We start from the raw sequence: 15,467 nt of genomic DNA, 5'->3' as shown, positions 1-15,467 counted from the left end.
TGAAATGAATGAGCTCAACAAAGATGTATATGTGTTCAAATGTTTAAATTAGCATCCCACAGGATGTGTCTAATCTCTGGAAGCTGGTTGGTAGATTAGAACCACCACACTGAGACTGCTCTGCCGTGTATCAACATTTTTCCTCTCCGCTTGATGAAGTTGAACTTAATTGCTGACTTTAGTGTCACTTCTGAGGCAGGCTGGTGTGTTTCTGGGGCGCTGCGGTGAAAATGATTTTCTTCACACTTCAATTCATGCAATTTACATGTATTAATGTATTTAATGATTAAACGCTTTAATAAATGGACTGTGAAGTGTCTGAAAGATCTTCATCAGTGTGGATTCGACTCAAAGATTTGCACCAAGTAAACATCAGCTCTGCACCTTAAACCGCGCTGTGTGTGATCTGTTAGGAAAACAGTGAGTGAAGGAAAAAGGAAGAGGAAATGTTCAGTGTGTGTGAAGAGCTGCGTCTACCAGCAGAGACGAAAAACAGCTCCACAGTGTTCTGTCATGTCTACGACAGCGCAGAGGAGAAAGCAAAGACTAAATAAAAGGAGGCGGAGGCTGCAGGAGTCTTCACTGACCGTCAATAAAAACAAACCTGCCTGTCGCTCCGTCACAAAGAAAACTAAACTGACAGGAGGCAGGAGGAGCGCGAGGCGTTCGAGTGCAGCGGGGAGGACAGCAAATATTACAGCGCCGACTGAGTGCCTGTCTGTTCTGCTATCTTCACCGCATCCAACAATCAAAACATCAAACTGACTGACACACGACAAGTCTATAAACAGGTGAGCGCTGAATTAAAGAGTCCTTATGTTGAACCCCGGCATCAAATGATCGCCATGACGACCACGTCAGCAAGAACATTTCTATTTTCTACCGACCTACATCTGTGACAGTATCACAGGGCAGAAAGAGGGTGTGTGTGTGAGACGACGGACTCATGCTTGTGACAGGATGTAAATATTAATGGCGCTCTCCTCAGCTGAGCAGCGACATTGGTCACAGGTGGATGCACCAGTGACACGGGCTGGGTGCAGATCGGTCACTCTGCAAAGAGACGGTGATATTTGTGCGGCTTTTGGCTTTTTCATGTCAACATCACACACCTGACGACCTCTTCCTGGCCGTCTCCGCTCCTGGAATTCAAACAGCAGCAACATGGCGGCTCCTTTTGAAGCTTCTCTAAAATAGTTCTGAAAAGGTGAGAAATCCGCCGTGCAGTCTCTGAATCTGCCTTTATTTTAAATCCATCACGACAGATTAGAATTATTTGGCAGGAAGTTTGAAGAGGTGTGGAGTCAAGTTGCAGAGCCTGAATTTCATGCAAAGGAGCTCAAAGCCCGTCATAAACTGTCACTACCAGAATGCATTGCATGTCGTTTCACAAAGAATGGGAAGTCTGAAGCCTCCACACAGACTCATTCACCTCCATTTTCTATGATGTGCACGGAGTTGAAGCTGCATCAGCTGCACCGTGTTCATATATCTATGCACAGCCATGTAGATTAATCAGCTGCATGCTGCAGATCAGATGTGTGTTGTTGTTGGTGGTGGTTAGTCTGGGTCCGCGGGCTGACGTGTGTCAGGTTTCTGTGCAGTTTGGATTCTGTGTTGATGCCTTTTAGTATTTAGCTGCTGTCATATTCTCATTCTGCATTCAGGATTCACTACAGACTCCTTTAACATTCATATATGAGCGCTAAAGTTCTCAGCAGCAGTGAGTCCGTCGTCCTGAAACATCATCTGCAAACAGCAGAAACGCGCTCCGATAGAAAGTCACTGGCTGAGGTCAGGCGGCGGTTTTCTAGGGAGACGGGCCGCCCGCCGTACGTGGCCGTCTGTCTCTCCTCCCGGCTCCCGAACGTCGGCGCACATCACCTCCTCCAAAACAAACACATCCACACCTCTCAGAATGGGTGAAGCCATGCAGAAAATGGGATTCACTTTTGTCCCTCTGCAACCTTCACTTCGCTCATTTAGATGCGCTAACTTATTCCGACTTTTTACACTCAAATGATGTTGCTCATTCTCTATCTCTCTCTCTCACACACAGAGTCACGCACATACACAAGTTAGGAGCATTTCACGCTCTATATAGGCCGTGATTATTGGAAATGAAGAAACACCTCTCTGTTTAAAGATGCGGTTTGTCGCCACATCTCATTTCCACCCGGCCTCTGAGTCTGTTTTATCTTCTGCAAGATAAGCAGGATAAAGAAAGCTCTTATCTGCCGGGTGCTAAGTGGATGAGGAGCTGCACTGTACACCATGTACACGCTGCGTACTCCAACAAATAAGGCTGATACTGGCTAAATCTAATACTGCCCCGGGGCACATTACACCCAGAATGCAATGTGGCAGACGATTCCTTCAGACAAGGAGATACAACACACTCAAATACGGCAGGAAAGTATGGACCAACACAGAAAAGGCTGTTTTTTGTAATTTCCTATTGTATTGTATTGAGTGTGTGTGTGTGTGTCTGTGTGTGTGGTGCTGCTCCTGATGAAAGGCTGAACAGTAAATCACAATGACATCCTGTCGACGCAGCAGCAGCCTCATTACAGCTCTGTTTATAAGAAAGCGCTCAAAGAGAATCACGTTATATGATAAAAGTCTGCAGGTTCTTATTTATTTCACTGAAGATTGCTGGAGCCCAGGAAGGAATTTTATCATAATAATAAACAAAATAATGTCAGCGTGCAAACACAAAAGCAGCTCGACAAAGAAAATCCAAGCAGTAAAACAGTCAGACCGTTCTCCACAAAAGCACATCGAAGCAGTGAGGTAGCAACAACATGTCTGGTTCCTGGATTAACTTGGGGGAAAAAAAAAGCCATTTTGCCTTAAGATTGTGCATGGGCACATGTGGAAAGCCTAAGTCGGAGATGGCACACCCCCCACACACATATATCGGAACAAACACGCTGACCTGCCCTTTTCTGTGCAGACATGGACACATATTTCAATTTGTGGAAAGCCTTAGGCAGGGGGAACACACCTGACAGTGGAAAACCTTAGGCAGGGGGAACACACCTGACAGTGGAAAGCCTTAGGCAGGGAGAACACACCTGACAGTGGAAAGCCTTAGGCAGGAAGAACACACCTGACAGTGGAAAACCTTAGGCAGGGAGAACACTCCTGACAGTGGAAAGCCTTAGGCAGGGGGAACACACCTGACAGTGGAAAGCCTTAGGCAGGGAGAACACACCTGACAGTGGAAAGCCTTAGGCAGGGAGAACACACCTGACAATTTCCAGGCAAGACACTGATTTGTGCACATGGAAAGCCTAAGGCAGGGAAAGGACAACAGATAAAAAGATGATCTGTTGTCCTCAGATATAAAGGTGTGCTCGGTCCTTCCATGTCCATACATGGAAACCCCCTAAGGCAGGGATAGCTGCCTAGCTAGTAGCAGATAGTAGTAGGATAGCTAGTAGCAATTCATTCCCTGAGGACCACAAGTTAAAATGTCCCCATAACCAGTGTTTCTTTGCAGCTTTCAGTCGCATCTGCTTTGGTCTAATAACATCTTAAGTATCTGAGAGAGACGAAGACACAAGAACTCAAACGGTATTTGATTTTGGTGCGTTTGATTTCTGCATGTCTTCCAAACTGATCAAAATCAGCATGTTATCAAACGTGCCTGTTGTTTCTCATCTCCTCACGCTGCTACTAGCCTGAAGCTAAAGACAGTGGACCTCACAAAGAGACACTTTGAAGTCCAGAAGTTTGGACTGTCTGATAAACTTAATCAGTGCCAAAGATTTGTGTAAAGAATTGCATCACAGTGACTTTAAAGGTTTCAAAAATCAGATTCAGCCTCATGAATGAACCCTATGGTGATAACCGACATATATTTACACAAATAATGTGCACCGATCTGATTTTTTTCCAGGCACTGTTAAACAGCTCGCTCTCCGGCAGCCATGTTGAGAGTCATCATGATCAGCAGCAGCAGCAGCAGCAGCAGCGGCAGCTGATCGAGTCCCTGAACACGAATCTGCCGGCGTTCACGCTTAGTTCAGGTTCTGTCTGATCGGTTTGGACGGCTGCTCTGGGAGCGCCTGTGTACCTGCTGCTGCCGTGTCATTTCCTGTATCAGCTCAAACACACACACACAGAGTCTCTAATAGACCCGTCAGCATGGTCAACATTGCAGCAGGCAGACACAGATTCAGACCAGATGTTCAGATGGAGAGAGAGCAGTGTGAGCTTCAGATGCTGCTGCGAGGACCCAGAGAGCGCGCTCGTCCTCCTCGGGCACTCTAATTGGCTGGCGCTGACCGGAGCCAGGTTATTAGAGTCACCTCCACGCTCGTTAGATATGGAGATTTACATGAAGCAGGAAGGAAGGGAGGGAATTATTTTTATTTTACTTTATGCTTTTTCCATGACCTTTATGCTGTCGGGGGGGTCTCTGGGGATGAAACACAAATCCAGACCACAAGAACAGTTAATAAGAACCTAAACACACACACACACACACAGAGGAAGAAACAACTGTAAAACCTCTGAAAAATAAGTCCTTTAGATATTTTCCTTTGATTTATGATCAGACGTCTAAACTGCTTTCCAAACAAGCGTCCTCGTCTTAATAAGTCACATGTGTCTGATCTATAAAGATAGTTTTCATTTTAGAAAAAGCTTTTTTCTACATTATCACTGATGCATTTGAACATTTGGCACAGAGAAGTGTCCATAATCCATTTAATGAAAATGCTCTGAATGGAATCACAGCAGCTACTGTGCAAGAAAACCACCAGAAATAACCGACGCACAGAAAAAATGGATGTGTACAAAAAAACATCCCACTTCCTGTGCATGGAAACGTGCTGGAACTGAAGCTGCAGATCACCAAACAAGACGATTTTGGCTAATACAGCATTGCTCGTATATCAGAAGTGAACAACTTCTACACAACACAACTATGCGTCCAATCATATGGTAGTTTAGCCCTAAAATCCCACCACTGTCAGCCAGCGTGCTGACGATAATGGATGGCAGATGGCGCAGCAAGCGTTCACTCTTAGCTTAGCCAACATCTCAAATTTAGCTCTGAAGCTTCACTTGAGTCAGTGTTGTCGTCCTTCCTTTCTGCCAGGCAGAGTCAGACGCTTGGACTAAATGTGCACACTCGACTTTAAGAGAGCAGCACCATTAAATTATGTTAAAGAATCATTTAAATAAATCATGGAGTTCTCCAGAGCTTAAAAAAAGAGCAGTGCATGCTGGGATGGGACCGACGCTGTGACCCTGAAGAGTTTAGGAGAGGATATAGAACGTGGATGGATGGATCATTTAAATGCAAATTGAACTAATAACTTTATAAAATGTTTCTAAATGCATCAATTAAGTAATTGATTATAATGAAAAGCTGAAAGTGTATAATTAGGTGCAGCCTCTGTCCTCCTGCCCACATTAAGGCTGCTTTATGGAGCTCTGCGTGAGGCCTCGGTTCAGGCAGGAGCCACGCTGTAATCTGACATGAGTCGGTGTGAAGGAAGTCATGATGGAGGCGGTTAAAGAAAAGCCCTCACTGTCATGTGAGTGAAATGACGGGGCGGGATAATGAAGGGACTTTTATGCAAAGCGCAGGGTGTCACGGCGAAAGAGGCTGGCACCGGCTCATCTGCACGGAGCCATAATGATGCATGAAGGGCCCCTTCATGTTCATGACATGATTGTGAGTGATTTATTGGCACCCCATGGTAATTAACATCAGATTATCTTCTCCGGGAAGCTGTGAAGTCTCACGCCGCTGCTGCCGCCGTGGCTGGAAGTTCACTGCTGGCAGTTAACAATGCAGACGAGGAGCGTCTGGAGGGCTCCATTAGCACCTGGCCATATGTTAAACAGCGGCAGCTTTAGGTGCCTCTGCATCAGCTCCTATCTCCTTGAACTGTTATCAAGCATTATTCAGCCAGGCAGCGCCATAAAACTCACAGTTTTTCACTGGAAATCACCTGCGGAGCTACGGAGCGCGGCGCAAAGACACATCTGTCTGAACCAGGCTTTTAGGCTGGTACTCAACCTGCCAGATTTATTTTTATTAACCTGAAACTCATCGCCAGCTCAAAGCCATTCCCTGCTCAGTGCTGGGAGTGGCATGGATGAGCTCATCTCACTCTATACATAACCGTCATAGATCCCATGTGGCATCACTCCGTGTCTCCAAATCCCTGTTTCACACATACTTCCATACAAGTTTGTTCCTTTACAGCCACTACGATCTGTAATAATGTGGGAGTCAGAGGGCTAGAAATACACCACAGGGAAACAGGACCTCCTCCTGTAGGGCCCGGTGTGTGGTGGGGCAGGAAGGGGGACAGTCTGACTGTCGCTGGAGTCAGGAGGAGTCTGCCCCAGGTGGAGGAGAAAAACAGAGAGGTAGGGACTCAAGGGTCGAGAGATGATGCTCCGCCCACTGTAAGAGGAGAGTGGAGGAGGTTCAGCCACCTGGTGGTGTGGAGAAAAGGTGGATGGACTCCTTCCAAGTCCGACATGCTAACCCTGGTGAGTATTAACCAAACTGAAGCACTGTTTCCACTGGAGGGCAGAAAGCTTTCAAACATGTCGCTCTGATTTTTGAATAAATGTGTCAGAGGTCAAAGGTCATGGTCACTGTGACTTAACACATGCTGGTAAGTGCAACAAACACTCTGGAGTCTCCAGTGTTGAAACAACCCACGTATGTTTTACCCTCCAACCCTCCAGCCGGAGGCAGCAGGTGCAGCACGTTGGCGCTCTCATGACGAAGCGTTTCTAAACTCTCCGGCCCTGCTGGGGGAGAGGCTTGATTAAGTTCAGGTTTTTGCAGCGAACAAACTCCTCCTGACGCCTCTCCCTGCCGATCCATCAGTGAGCACATCGCACCCCGCCTCCGCCCCCTCCTCCCTGCTGAGACTTCCCAGCATTCATCACAAGCTGTCCAGCTGCTCAGATCATCTTCAGCCGGCAGTCGCTCGGTCCACATTATGCATAATGTCAGCGGTAGTGGAGTGTAAAACTGCAAAACAACATCAGTCAGAGCATCCCGGGAACAGAAACAAACAGGGAACGGAGCATCCTCCGTCCTCCTTCATGCCCCCGACTCCTGAAAGTTTCCACTTTTCTGTTTGCCTGAAAGGAGCAGCGAGCTGAGAAGTAGGCCTCTCAATATTTAAGGTGAAATATAGGAAATGTAAAAAGCTTTGGAGTGTGTTTGATTCATTATTCAGCTCTCGCCTATTCTCTCTCTCTATCTTGTGCTGCGTGCAGGAGATAACGCTTCGGCTCCACGCTTTAATTCTTTTGCATCGCAGATTAGAAAAGGCAAAAAAAACACAATCCTGGAGAATATAAGATGCCTTTATTTCTTATTCTCTTACTCTCCTTATTCGCTTCTTAGTCCTGTTTGATAGGAGGACGGGGGAAAAGCCACTCTTGGCGACGCCGAAGAGGAGCTGGCATCTCGCACATCTCGCTCGCCGTTTGTCCTAATGTGAAGCCGTTCTGCTCTCTCTCTGGTTTTCGGCAAAGTTTTTTTTTTGTCAGTTTCCTGACATTTACAGCAAAAGAAAGAACGATGGTTAGTTATCACCCCGAGAAGCTGCTCTCCTCTCAGAGAAACAGGCCCCGAGCCCGAGCACAAAACAGGAGGGAGCAGATGAAAGCCGACTGCTGCGATAGCAACGAAAATAAGACATGAAGAAGAATGCTGGAATCACCCTAACCTCCCTCTCATCATCATCATCATCTTCACTTTTTTTGAGGTGGGGGTGGGATCATATTCAACAGTGCAGCGAGCTGAAAAGACAAAATAAAATTAAAAGAAATCTCGAGCACATAACTGGCTTTCTGGATCGACTTCAACCGCTGGAGGAAATCTGACAAACCCATACATAAATAAATCCATTTCCTGTGCTTTCTGTTTCCCTGGCTGCCTGCAGAACAGGCCCTCGTTATATATGCAAATGAGATTCTCCTCCTCTCTCAGTCGCTCCCCAAGCCAAACGCCTTATTGGCTCCCGCCCATGCAAATGCAGGCCAGGGCAGAGGATCCATTTACAAAGGAGATACTATGAGAGAGAGAGAGAGAGAGAGCATCCAAGAAAGTGATTGAAGGGAAGACATCGGAATCAAATCATTGTGTGTGTGTGTGTGTGTGTGTGGGAGGATTTGTAAAAGAGATGAGAGGAGATGGTGGGAGAGGCAGATCCACAGTGAGAGAGGTGAACTAAAAAAAAAATGCTTCTGTTGTGTTACACTAACGCATCGACCCAACGAGTGTGTGTCTGCAGAAACAAAACCTCAGCTGTTCATCCTGTGCATGCAGATAAGCTGCGATCAATCCCCCACATGATGTCAGCCTGATGTAAACCAAGTCATTTCACAGCACATCATCCAGACCCACAAAGAAACGCTGCCAGGGATACAGAGAGGGGTCAGAGGTCACCTGGAAGCTGCATTCTGATGATTCTGGGCACATCTGTGCTGCAGGCTGCTGCCATGTGATACGCTGCTATTATATAAGGTACAGTATCACCTCCACCGGCTGCCAGAGAGCTGCTGTTAAAATAATAAGCAACATAAAATAACAATCTGAGGTCCAGATCACATGATGCAAATACAAAGTGCCACCTCAGCACAACATGTCGAGAGCTGCAGCCGGCCTCTCTCCAAACACTGCCGCTGCCTCCCACTGCCGCACAAATGTTGGGTTAAAAAAATAAAACAGGAAACAACAGAAGCAGCTGCGTCGACAGAGCGTCGCCTCTTGCAGCTTCCATCTCAGAGAACCACAACAAAAATGTACGAGATCACAGAGTGAGCCGAATGTTGGTGAGCGCCCTCTAAACACAGAGGGGTGCGATCACAGTCACCAGTCAGAAGCTGTAAAAACAGAGTTTAAACGGTCCGTGAATGCATCATTGAATTATGACTTGTAGCAACAGCTGAACGCGTCACATGCAGCCACCATCAGCCACCATCTTTCTAAAACATTGGGCCTTCTATGAGAACAGACGTGTGTCACCGACTTCCACAGATGACCCAAATGAGAGCATTTGGACCGAACACCTCTGTGCTCATTAGCCGAGCTGCAACAAAAGATTTTAACAGGTCATTTAGTCGAATAGTTAAACTGCAAAAAGCCTCCAAGCCCGGGATGTGAGCGTCAGTAACACGCAGCACCAGAACACACAGAAGACCAACGAGGTCTTTGACTTTAAAGAAGAAACGCTGAGAGCTCCTCTAATTACTATTAACTGGTAATAGCTCAGATGCCCTTGAGCAAGGCACTGAACCCTGAGCGTCCCGCTGAAGCTCAGAGGCCAGCTCAGCAGCTGCTCCTCATCAAAACACTGATGTTTAGCAGCGGCAGAAGGACGGCCCTCAAAGGTAGCAAACAGGTCGCCGCTGCTTCCCTAATTAGCAGCGACACAAGCCGGGGGCGTCCGCGGCGTCCTCCCCGCCGCGTCCAGGGAAGCATCCCAGTGGGTCGGCAGGCGTCCCGACTGTGAGACGAGGACGCCACGCGGCGGGGCCTCAGAGACCCTGCCGCCGAGCGCAGGAACGAGCAGGACACGCAGTCTTTGTTAAGGTTACCGACTCTGCTGGTGACATGCAGATGACAAGGACAATTTACCGCATGGCTGCGTCTCCTTGTCTGTGAGCAGACTGAACACACACACACACACACACACACACGGCGCAAATTAAGTTTAATAAGAGAAGATGAAACTTTGTGATCCCTGTGGGGAAATTAGGAGGTCGCAGAGGCAGAAAAGAGAGGATACACAAAAGAAGAAGAAAATTAGGAGCAGGGCAGCTGGGAATATTAATGGACTACTGAGATACTGTACACTGACAATGGAGGGTCCTTAAAGAGCGGAGAAACACAGGAAACCATTCAAAACTATAAAAGCTCTTGGTTCAGACTATTTAAGGCTGGTTTCTAAACGATGATTCATTTGTGCACTTACATCTTTTCATAAATGTATAATCATTAAATATTTAGCCCTTACTATTCAGAATATATGATGGTCCTTGAATGCATCATGTGCACCTAAAAAACATGATATATCCAAGTCCAGGCAACACATCTAAGATGATATTAAAAAAAAAATCCTGCACAAATGAAACAACAAACAATATTCTGTAATAAAAAGGTCTGGGTTTTAGGGCCTACCACAGCTGAACCTGTAGACTGGTCACAGTCACTTCCACCGGCCGGCTCGTCAGGAGTGATTTAGATGGACCAAGGGAGGAAAACACTGCTCAGTACTCAGCGCTGTGTTTACTTCCTGATGATGGATAAAGCTTACTGACCTCTCAGAATGAGTACAGGCACAGGGTGGCGCGCATGCGCAGTGCAGCCGCTGCGTTATCTTCAGGTCATGGCGACGGCTACTAGCAATTAGCTTTAGCTCCCACATTAAACTCAGCTCACTATAACGCAAACTAGTCGTCGGGTCACGTGGTCGATATCACCGTCTCTCTCTCTCTCTCTCTCTCACACGCGGTCATAAATCCCAGCGGCTCACTTCCGTGTCACGTCACTCCTCCATCACTCTCTGAAGACGGATCACGTGAGGCGGGCCCTACCTGCCCAAGATGGCTCCTGATTGGTCACCCTGAGGTGTCACTCTTTTCTCTAAACACTGACCGTAAACACTCTGGACAAAGCTTCCGTGACGTCACCGTCTGTTTTATAAAGAGAGAAAAAATTTTAGCATGGGAGTCTATGGGACATGACTCGCTTTTGGGCCCCTAGCGGCTGCTGTGTGAACTGCACGTTTCAACACTACTTCCGCCTTGGCTTCAGGTCTGAGCCCCGGATGTTACTGCAGTGAAGGGGGATTTCAAAATAAAAGCCTCATCTGAAATTCTGCTGGAATGACTGCAGCACAATAGCTTTCAGTTTCTACTTTTATATTTCATCTACTGTTTAGTATTATTTAATGGAATACTTTATATAATATATTATATTTTATTTTATAATGTTTTATAAGCTACATTATTATAGTGCTACACAAACAGCCTGTTGTCAGACACAGACAGAGCTGACAGCACTTCCTCACTGGACCAAATGTGTTTCAACACACGCTAGTAGCTTGAAGCCTGATAGGTGGAATTGTGTGAGTTCAGCTAACTAGCTACACCCACAGACAACCCCAGAAAAATGAGGAGCAAACTCTTATTTTGAAAGGAATGGTGGGGCAACAAAATCTACAAACACTAACTAGGCTGCCCACACACACAAACACACACTTCCTCCTTCAGCTGCAGTTTTATATGCTGATTCACAGATTCCTGAACTCAGGGTGAACTGTGTGTTGTTCTCACCCTCCATCACGCCATCAGTGTGCTGTACAGTTACACTCAGCACATCAGCTGGATGTGAAGCTTTTAGAACAGGTATTGGGACTACTTCGAGCAGTGGATTGAAGGATGGTGGATGTGTTCAGCCGCTCCAACACTGTGGCTCACTAATGACTTTTGTGTGTCAGATCAATCAGACCGGGGGAGCTGTTCAATGATCAACAGACATATGTACGATGATTAACGTCATAGTTTTTAATTATAACGCACACAGCATCCTCAGGATTTCAACCCAGCCAGCAGGGGTCAGAGGTCAACAGGAAATGGACGGCAAGTGGACCGTGGAGGACTGTGCTGGTGTCTGACCGCTATAACTGGAGCAGAAGAAGATCTCCCCCCTGGACAGTACTTCCCTCCACTCACACACACACACACACACACACACACACACACTCAGAGTCATACAGCAGCCACACAGTCATGCCCCCAAACGTTCCTTTCTCCTCATTGCACACACAAACACACACACAAACACATTTAAATGGACATGTGGCTGTTGCCTACACACACTCATGTCCCTAAACCATTCATAACACACACACACACACACATACACACAGTGCCATGATGTAATGTGATGTGAAGGCTAGCCTGTCTGCGTGCCGTTTGCAGTCCATCGCAGACTTTCTCTCCCTCAGTTTTGCCTCCCAGGCTCAGCCACACCCACCATGACAAGCTCAATCAGATCGCTTCAGGTTAGAGGACAGGAATCACACCCAAGGCGACACACACACCACACACACACACACAGGCCTCGGAACGTGCGGTAGATGTAAATCACAGTAAGGCACAGAAAAAATTGGACTCCCTTATCGCGACAGGAAGTTTAGACAGACTTCTTCTTCTGTTTGTTCCAATACAGCTTATCTGCAGCCACATGAATGTCCAGCGTGTGTGTGTGTGGTAATCCAGGTACTATTGTGTGTGTGTGTGTGTATGCAGTGCTAAACCGGACTTGTGTTCAGCATTACAAACATCATAAGTGATGCTTTGCCCTCAGACTGTGTGTGTGTGTGTGTGCTCTGCATTCGAAGCACCGGCAGCAGCACTGACCCGTGCTCGCCTCAGTGTGTTTTTATCTCTGCCTGTGTGACCCGAATTGTAAATACAGCATCCTCCGCTAAGCTGTGCCTTTTACTGTGTGTGTGTGTGTGTGTGTGTGTGCTATGAATTATGGGCGGCCTCAACTCGACCTGATCTGTGTATGGGCTGTATGACTTTGTATCTTGCATATCAATGCACAAGTTATCTCTTGAATATGAGTGTGTGTGTGTGTGTGTGTGTGTGTTTTTCTGTGTGTGTGTGTGTGTCCTGCCACGAGGTTAATTGAGGGGAGGGCCTCTAAACCGTTGCCCAGGGAAACGCTCTCCAATCCATCACCTCATTGGCTATTCAGCACCGCACACCGAACAAACAAACTAACACCGATCCTCTCTGAGCTCCAGGAGGAGGAGGAGGAGGGGGCCCGCGGTGGGTCGCCGTGCCCGCCGTCAGAGGCTCCTGGCTGGGCCGTCGGGGCGGTGCAGCCCCTGCTCCCCGACCTGCTGGAGCTCAGACAACAGGCTAATCCTTACAGCACACAGAGGAGCCGCTAATAGGAGAGGATTAAACTGACAAATACACCCACTCCCTCTGCTGCTGCTCCTCCTCCTGCTCCTCCTCTGGCCCTCTTTATCTACTCCTCCTCCTCCTCATCCATCTTCATCTCTCTATTCTTTTTTCCACTCTATGCTCCCATTTCTTCATCAGCTTCCTCTTGATTAATTCTCCTCATCCTCCTCTTGATTGTCTTTTTCTACTCCACTGCTCCTCCATCTTCCTCCTCCTCCTCAGCCGTGTGCTCCTGCTACTCTTCATCGCTTCATTTCTAAATTGAAATAATTTTATCTAGATTCCATTTCTTCCTCCTCCTTTGCTTCCACTCTATTGCTTCTCTTTTGCTCCTCCTCTTCCTCCATTGCTCTTCCTCTCTCCTCTTCCTCCTCACGTATTCCTCCTGATAAGATCTGAGGAGAGGAGGATGTGGTGCCGTCTCGACTCCTCCTGTTGTTCTCCTCACACGATCTCTTTGATCCTTAACTTCTCACCTTTCCGCTCCTCCTCATCCTCAGCCTTCAACAGCTCTTCCTCTCTCTCCTCTCCTCCTCCTCTTTATTCTCTCTTCCTCCTCTCATCTCTTTCTCTTCCTCTACTCTTTTTTCCCTCCAGGTGACCGTTGAGTTGATACACAGGGTTGTAAGTCAGCAGGCTGGAAAGAGCTTTGGTGTGTGTGTGTGTGTTGGGGAGTGGATTATCCAGGTTCCAGGACTCGGCGTTCGCTTGCAGCCGAGCGGAAAGCTTTAATGAGAAGTCGCTATTTACTGAGGACAGAGTGGGACACACACACACACACACGTGGACTCACAGTCATAAAAAAACACAATAACACACACTATGATACACACCCCTATGTGTAAACACACACTAACCAGTGCAGTAATGGGATTTGGAAGGTTTTCTCTATAAACCAGTCCGTCCTCTGTCTCCTCATTAAGGTGTGCGCGCACACACACACACACACACACACACACACACACTGCTGGCTGTACCGAGCTGCAGACTTCTGGGCTCAGTAATGATTTGGAAGCTTTGTGTCTTCTTTTTGTTTGTGTCCGTGTGTGTGTCTGTGTTTGTGTGTGTGTCTGTGTGTGTGTTTGCTGGCTCACTGCTAGCAGCAACAGTCTGGTTGTGGTTTGAGGGCAGCAGGAGATACTTTACAGCCCAAACCTGCTGCAGATCCAGAAAACATCACATTTGTTTTGTTGACTGTCGACGATTTCATCAGTTAATATGCAGAAAAAAATAGTGTCTACAATAAACACTGACACACACACACACACACACACACTTCACTGCAGATCATAAAAAAAGAGCCACAACATTTACAAGAACCAGTGCAGTGATTTACACCAGAGAATATAAGAAGTCTGTCTCATTCCAATCCATATGATAATAATATTTTATAGCCCTGCAGTTCCTCCAATGTCCACTTGAGGGTTGGCTCCAAACCTGAGTCCACATAAACCTCCATGTTAACAAAATTCATCACTGTAATGAGTCACAAACTGTTATCCAACAACAAGTCCACGTTAGCAAGCTAGCTAGTATTGCACAGGGATGCTTTCCTCATGGTCTCTGACGTATGAGCTGGGTTAGCTTAGCTTAGCTTAGCTTAGCTGTTGAATGAATTGAATTTTGAACCAGAAGTAGTCATACAGAATATTTGGAATGTATTGGAGCTGAATAACAATGTATTTATGTATGTATTGATGAGGGGGAAACAGTGCTTCCTGCCAGGAGGAGAGTTTGTGCGTTTCTGTGTCTCCTCTCCGACGCTCAGTGCTCTCTGGGCGGCCATGTCTCTCTTCATACGGTCCAGCCTGAGCTGAGCGAGCCTGTGTGTGTGTGTGTGTGTGGTCATTAAACTCTCTGTTCTGGGTTATTTTCAGATCCACAGCTTGAAGACAGCAGAGCAGAGACACACGTCTGACTCACAGCCATCAGCAGGAAACACACTGATCAGTTCTTCATCCTGACGTGAGGATGAGTTCAGCCACACTCAGGATTTAAACTGTTTAAACTGATTTCGGGTTCAGGTCAGACTTCCTGTTCTCACCAACCACACTCCCAGCTCAGATATACATCAGCCTGATGCTTTCTGCTGTCAGATTTCAGGTTGTAATGAACATGTAGGGCCTGTAGGGGGCGCTGATTTTATTTATTTACTGCAGGGTAACCTAACGATGTGCCTTACTGCTGTATGTATGTAATGTCAGTAATAGTCAGTATAGAATAAATAAATCTCTTTACTTTGTCAGAATCCAGACCATAATCTGAACACCTCATTAACCCTTTCAGGACACTGTTGCTGAATTTAAAGGACAACAAAGGGAGGCAGTCAAAAAACTGCTAATAATTATAAATGAAGTTAAAAAATAACACAAATTAATGTAGATTTTTAAAAATGCACAATTAATATCTTTGTAATTGTATTGATGTGTGTTCAAATTACAACACGCTGGTGTTGGATCAGCAGGTTTCAGGATCAGCATTAGAAA

This window comes from Parambassis ranga, chromosome 10 (assembly GCF_900634625.1).
Source record: "Parambassis ranga chromosome 10, fParRan2.1, whole genome shotgun sequence".
Taxonomy (NCBI): domain Eukaryota; kingdom Metazoa; phylum Chordata; class Actinopteri; family Ambassidae; genus Parambassis; species Parambassis ranga.
The sequence above is the reverse complement of the archived record's forward strand: the minus strand, read 5'-3'. Positions refer to the sequence as shown.